We start from the raw sequence: 23,575 nt of genomic DNA on the forward strand, positions 1-23,575 counted from the left end.
ACTGCCGGAGGAGGTGATGGAAGCAGGGATGATAGTGGCGTTTAAGGGGCATCCGGGCCCTGGAAGTGTAGAAGATTTTAGCTTAGACGGGCAGCATGGTCGGCACAGGCTTGGAGGGCTGAAGGGCCTGTTCCTGTGCTGTACTTTTCTTTGTTCTTCTTTTCCCACTCACTTCACCTATCTGTATCCCTTTGTAGTCTCCTCATGTACTCTTCACAATTTCCTTTCCTACCTATCTGTGTATCATTGGAACATAGGAGCAGGAGTTAGCCATTCAGCCCGTCGAGCCTGCTCCACCATGATCATGGCTGATCATCCACTTCAATGCCTTGTTCCCCACACTATCCCCATATCCCTTTGTGTTATTGATATTTAGAAATCTGTCAGTCTCTGCTTTACACACTCAATGACTCAGCTTCCACAGCCCTCTGGGGTAGAGGATTACAAAGATTCACAACGCTCTGAGTAAAGAAATGTCTCCTCCGAGACCGGTCCTAAGTGGCTTCCCCCTTATTTTGAACCTATGCCCCTTGGTTCCAGACTCTCCAGCCAGGGGGACATCTCACCTACATCTCTCCTGCCTATTCCTTTAAGTATTGTATAAGTTTCAATAAGATAACCTCTCATTCTTCAAAATTCTGGAGACTGGACACCCCATTTCCCCAATCTCTCTTCATAGGACCGTCCTGCCATCCCCAGAACAAGTCTGTTGAACCTTCATTACCCTCCCTCTGCAGCAATAACACCTTTCCTAAGGTAAAGTGAGTAAAACTGCACACAGTACTCTAGCTGTGGTCTAACCAAGGTTCTATACTATTGAAGCCAGTCTTCACTACTCCTGTACTCAAATCCTCTTGTGATAAAGGCCAATATCCCATTAGCCTTCCTAATAGCTTGATGCACCTGTATGTTAGCTTCAGTGACTTATTACCAGGATGCCCTGGTCCATTCACACCCAGGTCCCTTTACCACAATACCATTCGCGTTAACTGCATACGAGGCTCAGATTGCAGAGTGAGACCATTCGGCCGATTGTGCTAATTCCAGATCTGTTAAAGAGCCAACGAATTAATCCCACTGTCCAGAAATTTTCTTTTCTTTTCAAGGATCTGTCCAATTCACTTTTGAAAGAAATAGTTGAATCCGTTTCTTGCGCCCTTTTCAGGTAATGCTCGCCTGATCACAACAACTTGCCTGTGTTTTAAAAACAAATTATTCAGGCTATAGTGTGTTTAGATTTTCATTGAGAATTTCAGAGAGAATCAAAATATTGCTCAAAATTAAAGCTCAATCTTCATCAATCATTTTGAGGAGGGGACCAACTGTAATATATCCCAAGTATGAGGACATTCTTTTAAAAAATCCTTTTCTATAACATCACAAAACCTCCAAAAGATTGAGATATATTGTTATGTGTACTGAGGTACAGTAAAATGTATTGTTCTGCGTATCATGCAGGGAGATCGTTCCAAAGATGAAAAACATAGGACATACAATAAATACACAATGTGAATAATAACATCAGGTGAAGCTTAATGAGTGCAGTGCTAAGTGTAGTCGTTGTGTACAAAACTGTAGGTAGGACTGGGAAATCCATTACATTTTATAATTCCATCACGTTTCCACCATATTTATGGTTTGAGTAACAAGGTCAAGGAAGCTACTTTAAACTCTAACATGTAGCTTCCTTTTTGAACAGATTATCTAACATTTCTTTGTTAATCACATATTGATTTCCTATTAGAAGCCAGTCACAAAACAGTTGATTATTCAACAATGAACTTTGATTAAGTTATAATTCACGAAACAATGTAATAGATAGTATTGTAATGGCTGAATTGTTCTTTTATAAATTAAGATTGTACAAACCCAAATGTTTCTAAACAGCAGAGCTAGCAGAAATTGTTTATACAAAGAAAGTATTTTGATAAATGGCAGGCTTTCATATTCTACCCACGCCTGGCTCAAGAATAAGCTTATTATTCAACCTGATCAAGATTAGTAAAAAAGAAAGCTATTGCCTTCCACAAACTGTCTTTTTAAACCACTGCATCTTGTATTAATCAAGTGTATGAATTAGATTACTGTATTAATTAGAATTAGCTACCAGCCAGTAGCAGTAATACCTACTGAGGTTTAATCAAATTGCAACTAATGATCCATCATGAATCAGTAGTTATAGTGAAAGACTAAAAGTATTTTTACATTTGCTGTAAAAATGTACAAGCTTAATTGCTGTGCATGTAAAGAATGTGAAATGAAGGTAAATGTACTGGCAAGAGAAACCTTCAAACTCAGATTAGCCTCAACATTTGAAACTGTATGGATAAGGGACTGTATAGAATCAGATAAAGGGATAGTGTGAAACAGTTCTATTGTATTCCTATCTAAGATAATGAGAGTAGGCAGTATAAGTAATTGGGGATCCAATTCAATTAATCTAGTGACCAAATGTCATGTTACAACAGGCCCAACTCTGACGTGAGGTAATGGTCACTTTGGGGATAAAAGTTGAGGTTCCGAAGGTCTTGTTGGCCAAGACTGAAGACTCCCGAGGCCGAGTTCCAAGGAAGTTACTGTCAAAGAGGGAGCCAGACTCCCAAGGCTGCATTCCACAAGAATTACTGTCAAAGAAGGAGCCAGAGAGGGTTACGCTTCTACTGACTGATCACCCACATGAAGTTGTAAAAGTCAATGCCTTAAAGTTGTTCAGTAAACCTTCTTCATTAAATAAACTTTTAAAATTTAGGACAGGATGTCCTAAAGTGCTTTACAGTCAATTAAGTACTTTTGAAGTATAGTCACTGTTGTAATATCGGAAACGCGGTAGCCAATTTACACACAGCAAGATCCCACACACAGCAATGTGATAATGAGCAGATTATCTATTTTTAGTGATGTTGATTGAGGGATAAATATTGGCCAGGACACCGGGGATAACTCCCCTGCTCTTCTTCAAAATAGTGGCTGTGGGAACTTTTACATCCACCTGAAAGGGGCAGACAGGGCCTCAGTTTCACATCTTATTTGAGAGAAGGCTGTTCTGACAGGGCAGCATTCCCTCAGTGCTAAGAGAAGGAATGTTGGAACTGTTTTTTGTCCACAGGTCCCGAACTGGATCTTAACCTTCTGACTCAGAGTTGATAGTGCTGCCCACTGAGCCATGACTGACACTAGTTAGAAAGGAAAAATTATACTTTAAAACCCTCCACCTTCTGCCTCCAGTGACTAAATCTAACAACGAAAAACCCAGTATAAATAACATATATTTCACTGACAAATGTTTAAGTGTTGATTTGGAGCCACAAGTTTTAACTTCCCACTTGCTCCTCGGGCACCTTTCTGTCTCTGTTGTTCATTTCAATGACAGCCGGGCGACAGCTGAGGGCTGAATTTAGCTGAAAATAACGGGGCCTGTGTCCCAGTTGGAAAACTGCCATGGGCGTAGCACTAATAGAGAGAAAGGAAGGTGCTGGAGGACCTTTTGGGAAATGGACCTCCAACCAATTGTTACATCGGTCACTATTCCGATCCCAGACCAGACCCCAACAGTGGCTAGGATACTGGACCAAACCCCCAATATTTCAGTTTATTTGTGTGACTGTGCGGAAAGAATGATTCACTCCAGGAGCGATCGCATGAAGAAATAGGGCTTGGTTATTTTTAAAATAAAAGCTTTTTGTGGCTACAATATTAAACTTTTTAACTTCACACCCAAAAACAACAGCTTACAATTACACATTTAAACATTACTACTCAATCTCCCATTAAACAACAGGAAAAGAAAGATACAGCTCTCAATCTATCTTACTGTGGGAGAATTGTGGACCCAGAATTGAATTTTGCTCTCCAAATCTTTCTCCACAAATTGCTCTCTAAAGATTTTTAAAATGTCTTTCTGCCTTCCTTGGTTGCACGCAGCAATGACCTCATCTCCCCAAGCTGGAAAACAATATGATCTCTGCCGGCTGCAAAGAACATTAATTCCACAAGTACTTTCCCAGTCAAACCACAGTCCATTAGCCCAGACTGAAAAACACATTCCTTTGTCAATTTCATCTTCTGGCTACTAAAAACACCCAGGCCCTGCAAAACAGGAGCCTTCTTTAAAATAAAAACAGGACCACTGCAGTGAATCACACTCTAACCCCACGCTTTTAACCCTGAAATTGCCCAATACATTGAAAATTGCATTTTCTAAAATCTTCCAATCGTCACACCCCTCGTTAAAAAAAAAATGAACCAGCAATGTCCACAGATGGCTTTATTTTTCTGAAAACTTTTTAAATTTTAAACATTTCTTATTACATGCAACTTATACTCTATAATATCATTTTACATTTTTCAACAGGCAAACATACACGTGAGTGTAGTGAGTATAGTCCATTTTAGTCTCACATGTCACAGTCGCAAGCATAAATTTACCCACTCCTAGATTTCCAAAGACTGGGACGCCCTCCAAGATTACACAAGAAAAGCTTCAACAATTCACTGATATGTAGTTGCCTGGCTCTGACAGCAGAATTCTTCACTTGATGGTCAGACAGGTTGCTATCGATGCTGCAGCATTCATCATCTGTTCTTCACATTTATCAGCTGCTTTGTATTCTGTGTCTGTTGAGGATAGCCAAAAATAATTGGCAATAGATGCAGATGAGGTGTTTCCCCTGGTTGGAGAGTCTAGAACCAGGGGACACAATTTCAATATAAGTCACTTAGGACCGGTCTCGGAGGAGACATTTCTTTACTCCGAGGGTTGTGAATGTTTGGAATTCTCTACCCCAGAGGGCTGTGGAAGGTCAGTCATTGAGTGCGTTTAAAGCAGAGACACAGATTTCTAAATTTGGATTTCTAAAAATTTCTAAATTGTGGGTTTCACCCCCACAACTCTAAAATGTGTAGGGTAGGTGAATTGGCCACACTAAATTGCCCCTTAATTGGAAAACAATAATTGAGTACTCTAAATTTATAAAAAACAAAAATAAAATCCACCTACCCTGAACATCTTTGGATTGTGGGGGCGAAGCCCAGGCAGACACGGGGAGAATGTGCAAACTTAACTCGGACAGTGACCCATGGCCGAGATCGAACCTGGGACCTCGGTGCAGTGAGGCAGCTGTGCTAACCACCGCACCACTGTGCTGCACTATCCTCCAACCATCATTGACCAACTTTCGGAATGAATCAAATGAAGTCCTGGATGTAATTGAGAGCAGAAACAGTAACAGCAGAATTCAACCCCTGGAATCACTTGTGAACCTGTTGGTGTCTCAGCAGGCGCGATGAAACACAAAATCCCTTCCCACACTGAGAGCAGGTAAATGGCTTCTCCTCAGTGTGAACTTGTTGGTGCATCTGCAGGTTGAACGACTGAGTGAATGCCTTCCCACACTGAGAGCAGGTGAATGGCTTCTCCCCAGTGTGAATTCGCTGGTGTGACTTGAGGCTGGATGATTGAGTGAATCCCTTCCCACACTGAGAGCAGATGAACGGCCTCTCCCCAGTGTGAACTCGCTGGTGTTTCTTCAGGCTGGCTAACTCACTGAATTCCTTCCCACATTGAGAGCAGGTGAACGGCCTCTCCCCAGTGTGAAATCGCTGGTGTGTCTGCAGGCTGTGTAACCAAGTGAATCCCTTCTCACACTGAGAGCAGGTGAACGGCCTCTCCCCAGTGTGAACTCGCTGGTGTGACTGCAGGTTGTGTAACCAAGTGAACCTCTTCTCACACTGAGAGCAGGTGAACGGCCTCTCCCCAGTGTGAATCCTTCGATGAGCTTCCAGCACAGATGGGACTCTGAATCCCTTCCCACAGTCCCCACATTTCCACGGTTTCTCCATGTTTTGGCTCTCCTCGTGTCTCTCCAGGTCGGACGATCAGTTGAAGCCTCGTCCACACACAGAACACGTGTACGGTCTCTCCCCACTGTGAATGGTGTGATGTTTTTTCAGGCTGTGTAACTGGTTAAATCTCTTTCCACAGTCAGTGCTCTGGAACACTCTCACTCGGGTGTGTGTGTCTCGGTGCTTTTCCAGTCACATTGATGTTTAAACTTTGTTGAAGCCAACAGATCGGACAAACATTTCTTTTCTAGATTTAATGGCCGCTGAACCGAGTGACTTTGTCAGATCTAGACGTGATGTTTGAGATTTCTGTCTGTAAATCCTATCCTTTTAACATCCTGCAAAATTAGTTCACACAATACATCATTGTCAGTACAGGATAGAAATTCAGATTATTTTAATTTTTCTGGAACATTCTTTCCTCTCTCATTCCCCAAAAGGTGTAAATCTCCATCCCACACACTCTCCCTCCATTCTCACTCTGCTGTATCTAATCTTCACCCTCCCAATTCTCCTGAAGGTGCTGATTCAGGCTGATTGACAGATCCATGCTCACTGCTTCCTGTCCTGGACACAGAGATCATAACAAACAGGAGCTGCAGTCGGCCATTAAGCCCATCGAGCCTGCTCAGCCATTCAATGGGATAATTGGCCGATCTACCTCAGCACCATTTTCCCACACTATTCCCCATATCCCTCCATATCTTCAATATCTAGCAACCTGTCAATCTCTGTCTTGGAAATACTTGAAGACTGAGGCTCCACAGTCCTCTGGGGTAGAGAATTCCAAAGCTTCACCACATTGTCTTCACATTTGACGGGAGCAGCATGGTGGCACAGTGGTTAGCACTGCTGCCTCTCAGCGCCAAGGACCCGGGTTTGATCCTGGCCCCGGGTCACTGTCCATGTGGAATCTGCAGATTCTCCCCTTGTCTGCGTGGATCTCACCTCCACAACCCAAAAGGTGTGCAGGGTATGTGAATTGGCCATGCTAAATTGCCCCTTAATTGGAAAAAAAAAAGAATTGGGTACTCGACCTTTATTTATTTTTAAAATTCATTTACGGTATTTGGGCGTCGCTGGTGAGGCCAGTATTTGTTACCCATCCCTAGTTGCCCTTCAGAAGGTGGTGGTGAGTTGCCTTCTTGCACACCCACTGTGCTGTTACGGAGGGAGTTCCAGGATGTTGCTGCAGTGACAGTGAAGGAACAGCGATATATTTCCAAGTTGGTCTATTGAGTCCCCTTGGATCTATTGTGGTTTTGATTCTTTTGTATTTTTGTTATTATGGGAGGGTTTATGTGTTGTTGACTTTATCCTACTCTGGTACAGACGGGGCTTTTATCTGTGAAAGGAGCAGTTTGAGGAAACTTTGGTGCCTCTGGTGTAAAGTGAGTTGGAGGAGGGGGTAATGGCACTTCCAGTTTCCACCCCTCTATCACTTTCACCCAGTCTATCTCAGACACTTCACTTCCTTGACCTTTCTGTCTCCATTTCCGGGAATAGACTATCTACTAACATCCATTACAAGCCCACTGACTCCCATAGCTATCTGGACTACAGCTCTTAGCACCCTACATCCTGTAAGGACTCCATCCCTTTCTCTCAGCTCCTTCGCCTCCGTCGCATTTGTTCCGATGATGCCACTTTCCAAAGTGGTGCTTTGAAAATGTGTTCCTTCTTCCTCAACCGTGATTTCCCACCTACAGTTTTTGACAGGGACCTCAACAGTGTGCGGCCCATCTCCCGTGCCACTTCCCTCGCCCCCTGCCCTTTCTCCCAGAACAAGGATAGAGTCCCCCTCATTTGCACATTTCACACCACCAGCCTCCATATGTAAAGCATAATCCTCCACATTTTCGCCAACTTCAGCATGATGCCATCACTAAACACATCTTTCCTTCACTCCCACTGTCAGCATTCCGCAGAGACCGTTCCCTTCGGGATAATCTAGTCCACTCCTCCACCATACCCAACACCTCTCCCATCACCCATGGCACCTTCCCATGCAATTACAGAAGGTGTAACATCTGCCCCTTTACCTCTTCCATGCTTAACATCCCAGGCATAAAACACTCATTCCAGGTTAAGCAGTGTTTCACTTGCCCCTCTTTCAATTTAGTCTATTGCATTTGCAGTTCCCAATGTGGTCTCCTCTATATCGGAGGGACCAAACGTAGACTGAGTGATTGCTTTGCTGAGCACCTTTGGTCTGTGCGCATTCAGAACCCTGACCTTCCCGGAGCTTGCCATTTTAGCACAAGACCCTGCTCCCATGCCCACATTTCTGTCCTTGGCCTGATGCAATGTTCCAGAGAAGCTCAATGCATCCTGGAGGAACAGCATCTCATCTTCCTGTTAGGGATGCTACAGCCTTCCGGTCTCAACATCGAATTCAGCAACTTCAGATGATTAGCTCTACTATGTTTTCATTACATTTCATTTTAACTGTCTTTTAATTTTTCTTTCTTTCTTGATATATAATTTTCCTCCCCAATCTTATCCCCATTTTCCTTACCTTTTCTCCCCTTTGCTTTCTCTTCCCCTCAGTTTACCGATTTCCCACCCATGACCCCCTTCTCCCCACATCTGTATCTGTCGCATCTTACCCTCTGATTTTAGTTTCTCTGCTGTTTGACCTTAAACACCTTTTATTCTCTCTAGGGACTGCTATTTGCACTCTTTTTTGATTTGTTTCTGTGGCTATGACTCAGCTTTTATTCCCTCACCCTACAGTATAAATATTTCCCACTTTCTATACCCTTTATCTTTGACAAAGGGTCACCTGGACTCGAAATGTCAGCTCTTTTCTCTCCTTACAGGTGCTGCCAGACCTGCTGAGATTTTCCAGCATTTCTTTTCTAGAAATATATAACGTAGCTACAGTCCTATATTACACAACTAGAAATAATAATAAATGTGCTTTATTACAGAACCATTAATAATATATCTAATCTGCACCATATACAAACACCAGACATATCTCTATCCTACATTAATTTACTGTCTCCTTAAATGTCAGCCATCTCCTGGGGAAAGCAGCCCTTTGATTGTGAACATTCGGAAAGAGACCATCCTTTTAGCCAGACAAATAAATGTGTCAAGCTGAGGGAGCAAAGGATGTCAATGTCTTTAAGAGAGAGAGAGAGACCTGGGCCAAGCTTTGCAGAGTCTGCACCCTCCCTGGATTCACTTCCTTTCCCTTCAGTTGCTGCAAGTGACCAATTGAAGGTGAGAATGAGAAAAGAAATGGAAAGGGGGAGAAAAGAAAGTGTTTTACTCACGGATGTTGGGCACACTGTGTCTGAAGCTGAAACTTCATTCACACAAAGCTGGAGACCAGAGTCCTTCCGGTCCTCCAATCGTTCCATTGGTTGCTGGCCGCCTGAAGACAATGGGCAACGGATGTCACGTGGTCATGGACGTCCGTTTGATCTTAATGGGAAGAATCGTTCCTGCGCACGCTTATCTTCTCTCCTTTGAACATGCGCAGTCCCTGGACGCCCCCGCGCGGTGGATGGAGCGGTTCCCCCGGCGAGCGGCACTATGGGAGATTCAGCCGCCATTAACCATCTCCAAACCAATCTCCAATCCCCTGATACTGGGATGAAAAGTGGGGTGAAGGGCAGTGCCCCCATTCTGGACACAAAGTACATGTGGGGAGTCACTGGATTTTATTGTGACGCCCCTCAGCACAATTTCTTGTTAACTTCAGGTGTAAAGATTTAGACATATTGGGGAGAGCAATAAGTGAGTGTGAAACTGAACCCGAGAGTCAGCACCTTCAGGGGAGGAGAATTGGGGGGAAAGCAGGAGGAGGATATTGAGAAGAATTAGTGTTACAATTAATAGGGAGAGAGTGTGTGGATGCAGAGTCAGAGAGAAGTAGCATTTTCTGTCACATGATCATGAGTTTGGACAATTTTATCAAATCATTTGTAAAACTTGGATTTACAATGTCCCTGTGAAACACCTTGAGAAATTGAATTACATTAAATGTGCTGTATAAATGCAAATTACTGTGTTATTGAAGACTGACACTTGAGCTCCTCCATTACCCTGAACACGGTCATGAACAGTCTGTTTAACCATCTTATTCACACAGATCAGCCCAGCCCACCCATTCTCAGTGAATCTGCTGTTCTCAGGCTCCCTTGCAACTCTATCCCTACTCTCACTGCGCTGAGCTCAAGTGTGAACAAAGCATTTTTGTCTTCAGATTTTTAGTGTGAGAGGTTAAACCTATCAGGAGACGATGAATAGGTTGGGTCGCTGCTCTCATCGAATTACAAGGCTGAGGGGCTAATGGAGGGCTGTAAATTATGAAAGATTTTGATAAACATGGAGAATGTTTTCATTTGTAAGGTGAAGAACAAAACGAGAGACTATCAATGTGAGACAATCTAATCAGGAATTCAAGAGAACCTTCTTCCCCAGAGAGTGGTGGGAATGTAGAACTCGCTACCACAGGGATTGGTGGAGGTGAATAACATCGATATATTTATGGGGAAGCTGGATGAACACACGAGGGAGAAATGAACAGACGGATGCACTGATAGAGTCAGATGGGAAAGCATGAGAGGAAGCTCAAGTGAAGTCTAAACACTGGCATGGATTGATTGGGCTGTTTCTATGTTGTATATTCAATGTAATTTAGCCTGGTATTGCCTTTAATTCTCACATAGTCGATTCCAGGTTAAAGAGAAACAGTTTCATTCCCAGAAAAACATTTCAGCTCATTGTTTCCAGCTATTGTCCAATCAGTGCCTCTTGTCAGTCAGGTGTCCGTGTGAAGAGTCAAGGTATTCAATTCAACTACAAAGATCTCCTGTAATTTGTACCAATATATCTTTGAAGAGCAGATCTTTTTTTTAAATGGGCTGGATCAGTTAAATTTAATAGGTTTCAATCAATTCTTAAAAGTGCTTAATTATCAGTCTTACTCAAATCGGAGAGTTTGTTTTATACACGACAAAGCAGACACTGGATCATCACCCCATTCACCATCTACAAGCAGCACGGTAGCAGTGGTTAGCACCATTGCTTCACAGTGCCAGGGACCCGGGTTCGATTCCTGGCTTGGGTTACTGTCTGTGAGGCGTCTGCACGTTCACCTCATGTCAGTGTAGGTTTCCTCCGGATGCGCTGGTTTCCTCCCACGAGCCCTGAAAGATGTGCTGTTCCCGTACCAGCCTCCCCGAACAGGCACCGGAATGTGGCGACGAGGGGCTTTTCACAGTAACTTCATTTGAAGCCTACTTGTGACAATAAGCGATTTTCATTTTCATTTCATTTCATGTTAGGTGAATTGGACATTCTGAATTCTCCTTCAGTGTGCCCGAACAAGTGCCGGAGTGTGGCGACGAGGGGATTTTCGCAGTAACTTAATTGCAGTGTTAATGTGAGCCTCCTTGTGACATTCATAAAGATTATTATTGTAAAGAAGCTCTGCATCAACTTATCAAGCATCCTTTGATGGCAGCATCCAAACAGGGTTACACCCATTTTCCAACATTAGACGTCGCTGTGGCTGTTGGATAGAATCAATGTGGGAGCTTTAGTGAACTAGTCTGCCCAGGGTCTATTTCTAAAAAACTCATCACAACATATTGCCTAGTTAGCCACTAACTGACAGAATTATTGTTACATTTCAGGATGCTCTCCTCCTTCTGGGTGGGTAGGTTTCGGAGGACGACCTGCCTCCTGCACGGTTCGCGTTATTTGGCTGTGGTTCCCCTCCCCCAGTCTCACTTCGCCAGCTTCTGTCCCTCATCGACCCAACCCTGTGCAAAGAGCAGCAAAGACAGGAGCACGGAGTCGAGGTGTAGATCAGCCAGGAACTGACTGAGTGGAGAGTCCCTAACAAATCTTCCCGTTTATTTGTGTTTTAATGGGGACTGGGACCAGTTCTAATGTTTGTCTGCCTGTCTCTCACTCAAAGATTTTAAAGTGTTCACATAAAACTTGAGCATCTCAGATACACACCAAACCCATTGAATGTCCTCATTTTATTGACCTGATCCAGGTTCGACTTCTTTATCAACTAAACACCTTATTATCTTTCAGGTCTTAATAATAAACAGCAGATGTGCCAGATTAAACTGGATTTCCTTTGGTTCCTCCCACCTTTCCCAGATATCAAAAGGAAATTGGATGGGGACTTGAGGGCAATAAACTCACAGGGGTACGAGGTTAGAAGGTGCGAATGGGACTGAATGGATGATTTACACCGGGTTAGCATGGACCCGATGGGTAGAATGGCCTCCTCCACTGCCCTAATGACTCTCTGTCTCTTGTCACCATCCCTGTAGAGATTGATAACTTATTAAATGAAAGGAATCTCCAATGGAGAGAAAACCAAAGGACAAAATTTCACATTTTCAAACTTTCACTCTAACAAACCAACTAAAATCGACACAAACATGAATTAACATGGACTGGATATTTCACAGAACAAGAGAAATTTCACTTTAATAGTCAGTACAACAAAGATACATCTCACGTTGTTCTGAGCCCTCACATTACTTCCTGTAGAAATGTTGCACCATGGACAATCTCACAGTCTTCCCAATCTCCCTCAGCAATGTCGGATCCCTCACTTCCCACCCAATGGACTTGGCCTTCGAGTCACTTCCACCAACAGCCGAATTCTATCCAAGGTCCGTGAATATTGTGAACACCAACAAACTGCACGTCTGTAAATGCTCTCTCTTTCGAATTGTGACTTTCTTATGTCCCCAGAAACTCAATTTTTTGATCTCTTTAAACAGTATGGTTGGATTTCGCATAACTGAAATAGAAGCAAGTGGCGTTTTCCGATCCACAACCCCCTGCTCTCCTAGCCTTTAGCTAGCTGTCCTTTCCAACTGTGTAACAGACGATGTAATACAGTCCCTGCTGTATTCTCAGTGCACTGCTTCAACACCCGGACTTGTTGGAAGCTCCATGCTCTGTTTTGAACTGCAGGTTATCTTCTTAACTCTTCTTACCCCCCCCCCCCCCCCCAGCAACTGAACCTGCTTTAGTAGGATGGAACGGGTAACTGAATATACAATTATCTGTCTATTTACTTTCAGCTTCATCAGCTTTTCATTCCCAGAACAACCTCAGGTCACATGGTCATTTCTTGGATCTGATGGCCTCAGAACCAGGAAATCAATTCCTTTCCTTCAGAAGAATCTCCAGTTTCACTTTGGGTCTTAAGGGGGTCATTGCACAAATTTTCCCAAAGTACCTGGGTCATCACATGCCTGCCCATCCCCAAGGAATAAAGCTTCTGAAGTAAGCATGTTTTCAGAATCCTTTCATACTACAACACATTTGAACATCATAAACACTGTAACAAGGACCTTATTACACATTGTACAGATCATGGTTTCTCTTTTTCCCATTTTACAATGAAACACAGCACCTTGGCAAAACTATCAGCTTAACCCTGAACAAAACTAACCCAATGTGACAATGAGGTTTAAAAGTTCAGCTTGCTCGAGAGTCCCAGATCTCTTGTCAACAAGAGTCCATTTTACTATTGGTTGAACCTTCCCAAGAGATCTTCTTTCCCAAGTCACGCAGTCTTTCCAGTTTTCCCATGTCCATGTCCTTGGTTAAGGGATAGGATTTGTGACAACTTCAAAGGTTTTCCATATCTGAGGTCTGATTAACTTGGTCAGGAACCGCACTGCTGATTGCCGGCGATCCATCTGGATTTTGGGAGCTGCCTGTGAGGAATTGGACTTGGTGAGAAAATTCCATCATGTTGCTTTTTCCCTCCGAGTTAAGCAATTTATGTGGACAGTGGGATCTGTGTACACAGCGGGATACAGTCGGGAGGGAGTGACTCTGGGAGTTCTCAACATCCACTCTGGACCCCAAGAGGTCTCGTGATATCAGGGAAAATATGGGTCAGGAAACCTCCTGCTGATTATCGCCTACCGTCCCATCCCGCTGGTTAATCAATATTCCTTAATGCTGAACATCACTTTGAGTCAAGGACACAGAATGTATTCTGGGTGGGGGATTCCAATGTCCATCACTGGCTCAGTAGCTTCACTACTAAGCAAGCTGGCTGAGTACTAAAGGACACAGCTGCTCGACTGGGCCCAGCGAGGGAAGTAACAAGAGGGAAAACCTCCTGAGCTTCATCTTCACCAACCTGCCTATCACAACTAGATCTGTCCGTAACAGCATTGGGAGGAGTGATCACCACACAGTTCTTGAGCAAAGTATGATCTTCACATGGAGAATAATGCCCCCCCCTCCCCGTATCGTGTTGTATGGCACTACCACTGTGCTACGTGGGATAGATTTCAAACAGATTGAGCAACTCTCAACTGGGCATCCATGAGATGCTGTGGACCATCAGCAGCAGAATTGAATTAAATCGCAATCTGCAATCTCGTGGCCGGGTATATCTCCACTCTACCATTACAATCAAGCCAGGGGATCAACCCGGTTCAATGAAGAGTGCAAGAGGGGATACTCGGAACAGCACCAGCCATACCTGAACATGAGGTGACAATCTGGTGAAGCGATAACAGAGGATGACTTACCTGCCAAACAGCAAAAGCAAACTGTTACAGAAAGGGCAAAGAGATCCCACAACCAAGGGATCAGATCTAAGCTCTGCAGTCCTGTCACATCCACTACGAATGGTGATGGACAATTTAACAACGAGCAGGAAGATGAGGCTGCACAAATACCCCCATCCTCAATGATGAGGGAGCCCAGCACTTCAATATCAAAGACAAGGCTGAATAATTATCTATAATCTTCAGCCAGAGGTGCGGGGTGGATGATCCATCTCGACCTCCTCCTGAGGTCCCAAACATCAAAGACGGCAATCTTCAGTCAATTCGATTCACTCAGAAGCTGAACTGAACCATCCATATCAATACTGTGGCTACAAGAGTAGGTCAGAGGCTGAGAATCCTGCAGCGAGGAACTCACCTCCTCACTTTCCAAACCCTGTCCACCATCTGCAAAGAACAGGTCAGGGGTGTGATGGATTATTCTCACTGTCTGGATGAGTGCGGCTCCATCAATATTCAGGAAGCGTGACACCATCCACTATAAAGCAGACCACTTGATTGGGACCCCATCCAACAGCTTCAACACTCACTCCCTCCACCACCATCACACAGTGGCAGCAGTGTGTGTTCCACCGACAAGATTCACTGCAGGAATTCACCATGGCTCTATCACCAGCATCTTCCAAACCCACGGCCTCTGCCACCTCAAGAAGGACAAGAGCTACTGACACACGGGAACCCCATCATCCGCAAATTCCCCTCTGAGCCCTACATCATCCTGACTTGGAAGCAAATCGCCGTTTTTCACTGTTGCTAGGTGAAAATCCTCGAGCATTATTAAGGAAGTAATATCAGGACATTTGGAAAGTCAAAACACAATCCATCAGAGTCAGCATGGTTTTATGAAGGGTACATCATGTTTGACTAATTTGCTCGAGGTCTCCAAAGATGTAAGAAGCCAAGTGAAGAATGGGGGTCCTGTAGATGTAGTAACTCTGGACTTCCAGAAGACATTTGATAAGGTGCCGTGAAGAAGGTTAATGAACAAGGTTCGATCACACAGGATTAGGGGTAATTTATTAGCTTGGATAGAAGATTGGCTGACGGACAGAAGACAGAAAATTAGGATGAATGTGTCTTTTTCTGGGTGGCAAGATGTAACTGGTGGAGTGCCACAGGGTTCAGTCCTTGGGCCCCAACTATTTACAAGTTATATAAATGACTTTGAGACAGAGTTAGATGGTTCTGTAGCCAAATTTGCAGATGACACTAAAATAGGTGGGACAGTAATTTGCAATGAGGAAATAAGAACCTTACAAATGGATATAGATAGGTTGGGAGAGTGGCCAAAATGTGGCAGATGGAGTTTAATGTGGATAAGTGTGAGGTCATCCATTTTGGTCAGAAAAATGGAAACGCAACTTATTATCTAAATGGAGAGAGACTTCGGGGTGCTCCGATGCAGAGGGATCTGGATGTCCTCATTAATGAGTCACAGAAAACTAGCATGCAGGTACAGCAGGTAGCATAGAAAGCCAATGGAATGTTGGCATTTACAGCTAAAGGCACAGAGCATAAAGGTAAGGAAGTGTTGTTGCAATTATACAAGGCATTGGTGAGACCGCACCTGGAGTATTGTGCACAGTTTTGGTCCCTTATTTGAGGAAAGATGTAGTGGCACTGGAGACAGCTCAGAGGATGTTCCTAGGAACATAGAAATTAGGAGTAAGCAATTCAGCCCTTCGAGCCTGCTCCACCATTCAATCAGATCATGGTTGATCTCTCCCTATCTCAAATCCACTTCATTACCTTTTCCCCAGATCCATTTAACCTGTTTTTAAAATCAGAAATATATCTATCTGCTTCTTGAAACCATTGATTGATGAAGTTTCCACTGCACTATGGGGCAGCGAGTTCCACAAATTCACCATCCTCTGCGAGAGGTTGTTCCTCCTCATCTCAGTTCCAAATCTACCGACTCTCAACCTATATCTGTCTTCAATTGGTGACTTGCAGCATCCGAAGGAAAAGAAAGTGAATCCAGGGAAGGTGCAGACCCTCAGTGATTCTGTTCTGATACTGTACAAGTATTGAGGATTTCTGTTGTTCAGTGGAGAAGGCTTACTCCCCGCCGGCATAATCATTAAATGTTTGACGTTTGGAGAAGACCCAAAAGGGTGATTCTTTCAGATTCATTCCCGCTAACAGGAGATTTTCAGGTTTGGAAAGAAAGGAATCAGCATGGATCTGTCAATCAGTCTGAATCAACACCTTCAGGAGAATTGGGAGGGTGAATATTAGACACAGCAGAGTGAGAATGGAGGGGGAGTGTGTGGGATGGAGATCTACAGATTTTCAGGAGCGAGAGAGGAAAGAATGTTCCAGAGAAACTAGAATTGTTTGTTCTGAATTTCTATCCTGTACTGACAGTGATGTCTTTTGTAAACTCCTTTTACTGCCTATTAGAATGTGAGATCTATAGACAGAAATCTCACACTAAATGTCACGTCAAGATCTGACAGTCACTCAATTCACCGGGACCTGAATATCATCGGCTTTTGAACCTCGAAGGAGAAGTGCTTGTTCAGTCGGCTTAAACAGATTTTTAGCATCAGTGTGACTGGAAAAGCACCAAAACACACACACCCGAGTGAGAGTGTTCCAGTGCACTGACTGTGGAAAGAACTTTAACCAGTTACACTGCCTAAAAAAAACATAACACCATTCACAGCGGGGAGAGACCGTACACACGTTCTGTGTGTGGACGAGTCTTCAACTCATCATCAATCTTTGATGGTAACAAGGACACATGCACCATGAAGAAACCGTGGAAATGTGGTGACTGTGGGAAAGGATTCCAGTCCCCATCTGCACTTGAAACCGTCAACGCAGTCACACTGGGTAGAGGCCGTTCACCTGCTCGGAGTGTCGGAAGGGATTCAGTGATTCTTCCAACCTGCTGTCGCACCAGCGAGTTCACACTCGGGAAAGGCTATCCAACTGCTCAGAGTGTGGGAAGGGATTCACTCGTTCATCTTCTCTGCTGCGACACCAGCGAGTTCACACCGGGGAGAGGCCATTCACCTGCTCTGAGTGTGGGAAGGGATTCAGTCGGTTGTCCCAACTGCAGACACACCAGCGAGTTCACTCTGGGGAGAGGCCATTCACCTACTCTGTCTGTGAGAAGGGATTCACTGATTCATCCTACCTGTTGGTACACCAGCAGGTTCACACCGGGGAGAGGCCATTCATCTGCTCCAAATGTGGAAAGGGGTTCACTGATTCATCCGCCCTGCAGAAGCACCGGCGAGTTCACACCGGGTGGAGGCTGTTCACCTGCTGTGACTGTGGGAAAGGATTCGCTCAGTCTTCCCAACTACTGACTCACCAGCAGGTTCACACAGGGGAGAGACCGTTCACCTGCTCTGAGTGTGGGAAGGGATTCACTCAGGTGTCCAACCTGCTGAGGCACCAATGTGTTCACAAGTGATTAAAGGGGTTGGATTCTGTTGTTATTGCTGCTGTTAATCACATCCATGATTGAATTGTAACATAGAATCTCTACAGTGCAGGAGGCCATTCAGCCCATCGAGTCTACCCGACCTTTGGAAAGAGTACCCCACCGAGGCCCACGCCCGACCCTTATTCCTGTAACCCAATAACCTCACCTAACCTCTTTTGGACACTTAGGGACAATTTAGCACGGCCAATCCACCTAACCTGCACATCTTTGGTCTGTGGAAGGAAACCGGAGCACCCGCAGGAAACCCACGAAGATATGGGGACAAAGTGCAAACTTCACACAGTTACCTGTGAATGGAATTGAACCCCGGTCCCTGGCACTGTGATACAGGAGTATGAACCACTGTGCCATCCCTGTGCCATTGTGCCACTCCAAACATAAAGGATTAATAGCTGGGATGCGCTAATGTATGAGACGGATGATGATGTACCTGTGGCATCAGCCAGTCGTCTGTTAGACTCAGAGGTTGGAATCCTGCCTCTGAGCAGCATGCCTGCTCTGTAACCTGTTCACATATCGTATTAATAAACTATTTTCAAGCAGATATCAGAATATGACCATAGTTTGTGCAAGAACCGAGGCCCTTGCCTGTAGTCCAATGTAGAAGGACACATCAAACAACATGGTGGCAGTGATGAAGATGTTGATGTAGAAAACATTTTGGTCATATCGAAGAAGGAGACTAACTGGAGAGAGAGGTAATACCCTACCTGGTGAGCAGTCCTTGTCCTTGTCCTGAAGGTGGAGATGCCGGTGTTGGACTGGGGTGGGCACAGTAAGAAATCTTAACAACACCAGGTTAAAGTCCGAAAGGTTTGTTTCAAATCACTAACTTTTAAAAAAATATATATTTTTTCCTTTTCTGAGTTACCAAGCCAGGGCTAAGAGTGTGGGTCAGGGGCGAACCCCTAATCCAGCTCCTCGCCTGCTCCAAAAAACTAATTCAAATTGAATCCAATTCATGGTCCCCACAAGAGAGACATACCAGATCTGAGCCAAAGGCTCAATCTACAGACACTTGATCTTAGCCAAAAGGCCGAGAAGCGATACAAATCGCTAGCTTTTGGTGGACAGCTCCTTCACTCACACTCACCTGAGGAAGAAGCTGTGCTCCGAAAGCTAGTGATTCAAAACAAACCTGTTGGTCTTTAACCTGGTGTTGTAAGATTTCTTGTCTTGGAGGAGGAGGTTCACTGGAGGGAGAGGTAATGATGACCCTCCCTGCTGAGCAGTCCCTGTCCTTGTCCTAAAGGAGGAGGTTCACTGGAGGGAGAGGTAATGATGACCCTCCCTGCTGAGCAGTCCCTGTCCTTGTCCTGAAGGAGGAGGTTCACTGGAGGGAGAGGTAATGATGACCCTCCCTGCTGAGCAGTCCCTGTCCTTGTCCTGAAGGAGGAGGTTCACTGGAGGGAGAGGTAATGATGACCCTCCCTGCTGAGCAGTCCCTGTCCTTGTCCTGAAGGAGGAGGTTCACTGGAGGGAGAGGTAATGATGACCCTCCCTGCTGAGCAGTCCCTGTCCTTGCCCCACCCACAGAGAGGCCAGCAGTGCAGGTTGTGGAAACACCATTTTCTCTGGTACCGAGCTACATCAGGTCATCACGAAATGCAGCAAAAGCTTCAAGTCAGCACCTTTCTTGTCTGTTACTGGACCGACTGCAGCAACGTTCTCAAAGGCAGGTGTGCAGGCGGCACTGCAGACTTTGTGTACATTCTCAAAACTGTTGACACATATTAAAGACAACTATAGAATCCCTGGTCAATATATTTTGGGGGTTGGGGGGGGGGGGGGGGGGGAGAGATGCAGTATAACGGGTTAACAGATGTCACAATTACTTTATGATAATATAATACTTGTCACAAGTAGGCTTCAATGAAGTTACTGTGAAAAGCCCCTCATCGCCACATTCCGGCGCCTGTTCGGGGCGGCCAGTACGGGAATTGAACCCGCGCTGTTGGCATTGTTCTGCATTCAAGCCAGCTATTTAGCCCACTGTGCTAAACCAGCCCCATGACGTGGATGCTGATTTATTAACATGTGTTAGACTCTCAAGGGAGGGTTGAAATCGTGCCGAGGAGTAACATGCCTACTCTGTAACTGGTTTAGATGTAGAACTAATAAACAAGTGTTAAACAGACACCGGAGTAAGTCCATAGCCTAAGAACCAAGTCCCATGTCTAGAGTCCAATCTAAAAGGACACATCTCAGAATAGGGATGTTTGGTTTATCATAGAATTTACAGTGTAGAAGGAGGCCATTCGGCCCATCGAGTCTGCACCGGCTCTTGGAAAGAGCACCCTACCCAAGGTCAACACCCCCACCCTATCCCCATAACCCAGCAACCCCACCCAACACTAAGGGCAATTTTGGACACTAAGGGCAATTTATCATGGCCAATCTACCTAACCTACACATCTTTGGACTGTGGGAGGAAACCGGAGCACCCGGAGGAAACCCACGCACACACGGGGAGAATGTGCAGACTCCACACAGACAGTGACCCAAGCCGGAATTGAACCTGGGACCCTGGAGCTGTGACGCAATTGTGCTATCCACAATGCCGCCGTGCTGCGTTTGTGTTTCCTGTCTGCAAAAACCTATCTGCTCATCGCCTGGGAAAGGAGATTACAAAGGACATCGCTGTAAGGAAAAGGCAGAAATCCAGAACTGGCAATTCTAGTCATCAGAAAACATCCTTTTCCCTCTCAAACCAAAATTATTGTTCCCCCGCACAGTCCCTATTGATTGTAACCCTAATGCATTTCCGCCCATCACACTGCCATGGGCACCTCACTAACAGAGACACAGGAAGGTGCTGGAGGATGGACTGGGAAAGGGGTCTCCACCAATCAGGGCACGAGGGGGAGGGGTTAGGGGGTTATTGGGGCTGATGGAGCCGTGCCCACAGGGTTCAGTATCCATGTCCAAAGCAGGGAGTCACGGGAACAGGGTACAGAGGAACCAAAGAGAAACAATTTGGATCCTGAACATTGTGAACATCCTTTACTCTGGTTGTCTTTGATCCTCAAGTCATTTTGTCTTTCTCACCTTGTTTGTTTCAGTAATTAACATTTATTATAAAAATGTTGAATTATTTCAGACTTTATGATTAGATTGATGCACTTTAGGGAAAGTGGGTGAGAGGGGTTGACAGGCTCTTTTTAAAAATAAATTTAGAGTACCGAATTATTTTTTATCCAATTAAGGGGCAATTTAGCATAGCCAATCCACCTACTCCGCACATCTTTGGGTGTGGGGGTGAGACCCATGCAGACACGGGGAGAATGTGCAAACTCCACACAGACAGTGACCTGGGGCTGGGATCGAACCCGGGGCCTCAGCGCCATGAGGCAGCAGTGCTAACCACTGTGCCATCGTGCCGTCCCTGACAGACTCTTTTACCAGAAAGTGAGTCCGTCCAAGGTAATTGGCAAAGGAGCCAGAGGGAGAGATGAGATTTTATTTTTGACACAGCGATGTTAAACAATGGGGGAGTCAATCCACCCTTTATCCCCCTTTCCCAAATTCGGGAATGATTCACAGTGATAACCCTTATTGGTGACCGTGGTTAGATTTTATTCCGTATAAACAAGAGCTGACACAAGCTAATGTCTGAGCAGTAATATCAAAGTGCAGCAGCATTCCCATTACATTCTGGGTAGAAGCACCATCTCCAGGTAAATGCTCCCTGCTCTGCCCCAGATGCCATGGTCCCAGTCAGTGGAATGTGTAAAACCTCAACTATTCTCTGTGCTCGGGGAATCCCTTCTTATACTTTATTACATCACAAAGTCTATGGAGACCGATTTAACCCAATCATTGCTGAGCTAACATTTGAAGAGACCAATTACAAAACCTGTCAGTGAACCATCTGTACCCGCCCAAACCACGTCAAACTCTCAAACAATTGTCTTCCCCACGCTCCGTCCCCGGTACGGGGAGTCAGCATTCCCATGCCAAGCAGTGAAAACATGGTGGCCTTGACAGCCAGGTGTTGTCTAGGATTCCAGGCACTCTTGTTTTCTCTGTCCTCTGGGAGCTGTTTATCTCCCTGTTCCCACACAGCAAGTCGTCTGTTCTCAGCTCTGCTCGATTTCTGCTGGAGTTTGGTCCCTTTTACACCTTTCGGATCAATAAAACATTTGGTCAGTGAAGACCCAAACCACAATTTCCCATCATGTCACCTGTCAACCATCCTTACCCAGAACGTAATCACAACAGGAATAAAAACAGGAGAAATGTAACAATCAAATTCAAAATAAATCCAGCCAGTCATAGAATTTAATTTAATGTTCACTAATTAGCAAGAAAACCCGAAGCAGGGAGTCCTCCAGGATTCTTACAGTCCACATCTTAAGGGAGAGGAGTACTCTCTCTCCGATCCCTCACTCAATTTCACTCCGTTGTCTTCCAGTTCTGTTCTGGCTCCGCCTGCGGTAACATCTACTCGATCTTTTCTTCTCCTGAAGGAGCGTCGTGAGTTCTAGGTTACTGGTACAGTGGGACAGATGTTTCAAGGAGCAGATCAAACATGGATGTAAAAGATTCTCCAGCTCTCTCTTTAGCCCCGTCCAACTTGTAGACAGTTCTTACTTCGTATTATTTCTCCCAAGTTCATTGTTGGCCCAATCGAATTTTTAAATAAAACAATACATATAGTTACGGGATGTGGGCGTTGCTGGCTCGACCCAGCATTTATTGACCATCCCTAGTTGCCTTTGAGAAGGTTCTGGTGAGCTGCCTTCTTGAACCACTGCAGTCCATGTGGTATTGGTACATCCACTATGCTATTAGCGACTGAAGGAACAGCAATACATTTACAGATCAGGTTGGCGTGTGGCTTGGAGAGGAATATCCAAGTGGTGTTGTTCCTGTGTGTCTGCTGTCCTTGTCGCAGATGGTAATGGTCATGGGTTTGGGAGGTACTGCCTGAGGAACCTCGGTGAGTTCCTGCTGTGCATCTTGTAGATGGTACACACACTGCTGCTACTGTGCCTTGGTGGTGGAGGGAGTGAATGTTTGTGGGTGGGGTGCCAATGAAACAAACTGCATTGTCCTGGATGGTGCCGAGCTTCTTTAATTTTGGAGATGCACTCATCCAGGTAACTGGAGAGTGATCCATCACACTCCGGACCTCTAGATAATGGACAGGCTTTCAGGAGTTAGGAGGTGAGTGACTCACAGCAGGATTCCCAGCCTCTGACCCACTCTTGTAGCCAAATAATTATATGGCTAGTCCAGTTCAGTTTCTGGTCAATGGTAACCCCCAAGATGTTGATAGTGGGGTATTTAGCAATGGTAATGCCATTGAATGTCATGGGGAGGTGGTTAGATTCTCTCATGAGGGAGGTGGTCATTGCCTGGCATTTGTGTGGCTCAAAGTTACTTGCAGGACTGCAGAGCTCAGATCAGATACATTGGTTGTTAAATTGTTTAGCTCTGTTTATCGATTGCTGCTTTTGATGTTTGGCATGCAAATAGTCCGGTTTCATTCATAATATCACTCCTGCCTCACTGTGCCAAGGACCCGGATTCAATTCCAGCCTTGGGTGACTGTCTGTGTGGAGTTTGCACATTCTCCCCGTGTTTGCATGGGTTTCTTCCATCGCTCTGGAGTCCTCCCACAGTCCAAAGATATACAGGTTAAGTGGGTTTATGGGGATATGGCGGGGGGAATAGACTG

The 23,575-nt window shown here is 45.0% G+C and overlaps 2 long non-coding RNA genes across 2 annotated transcripts in view; both read right to left on the bottom strand.

Annotated features, from left to right (window-relative positions):
- LOC140419927 (uncharacterized) overlaps positions 1 to 23,575 on the bottom strand; it is a 378,337-nt gene that overhangs the window by 206,676 nt on the left and 148,086 nt on the right. The window lies entirely within an intron of this gene.
- LOC140419914 (uncharacterized) lies at positions 4,247 to 9,229 on the bottom strand. Its single transcript, XR_011946087.1, has 2 exons — positions 9,126 to 9,229; positions 4,247 to 6,179 (listed from the first exon to the last, which is right to left on the bottom strand). It is a non-coding gene; the product is annotated as an uncharacterized lncRNA (long non-coding RNA).

The sequence above is a fragment of the Scyliorhinus torazame genome, chromosome 5, assembly GCF_047496885.1.
Source record: "Scyliorhinus torazame isolate Kashiwa2021f chromosome 5, sScyTor2.1, whole genome shotgun sequence".
In the NCBI taxonomy this organism is placed as follows: Eukaryota; Metazoa; Chordata; class Chondrichthyes; order Carcharhiniformes; family Scyliorhinidae; genus Scyliorhinus; species Scyliorhinus torazame.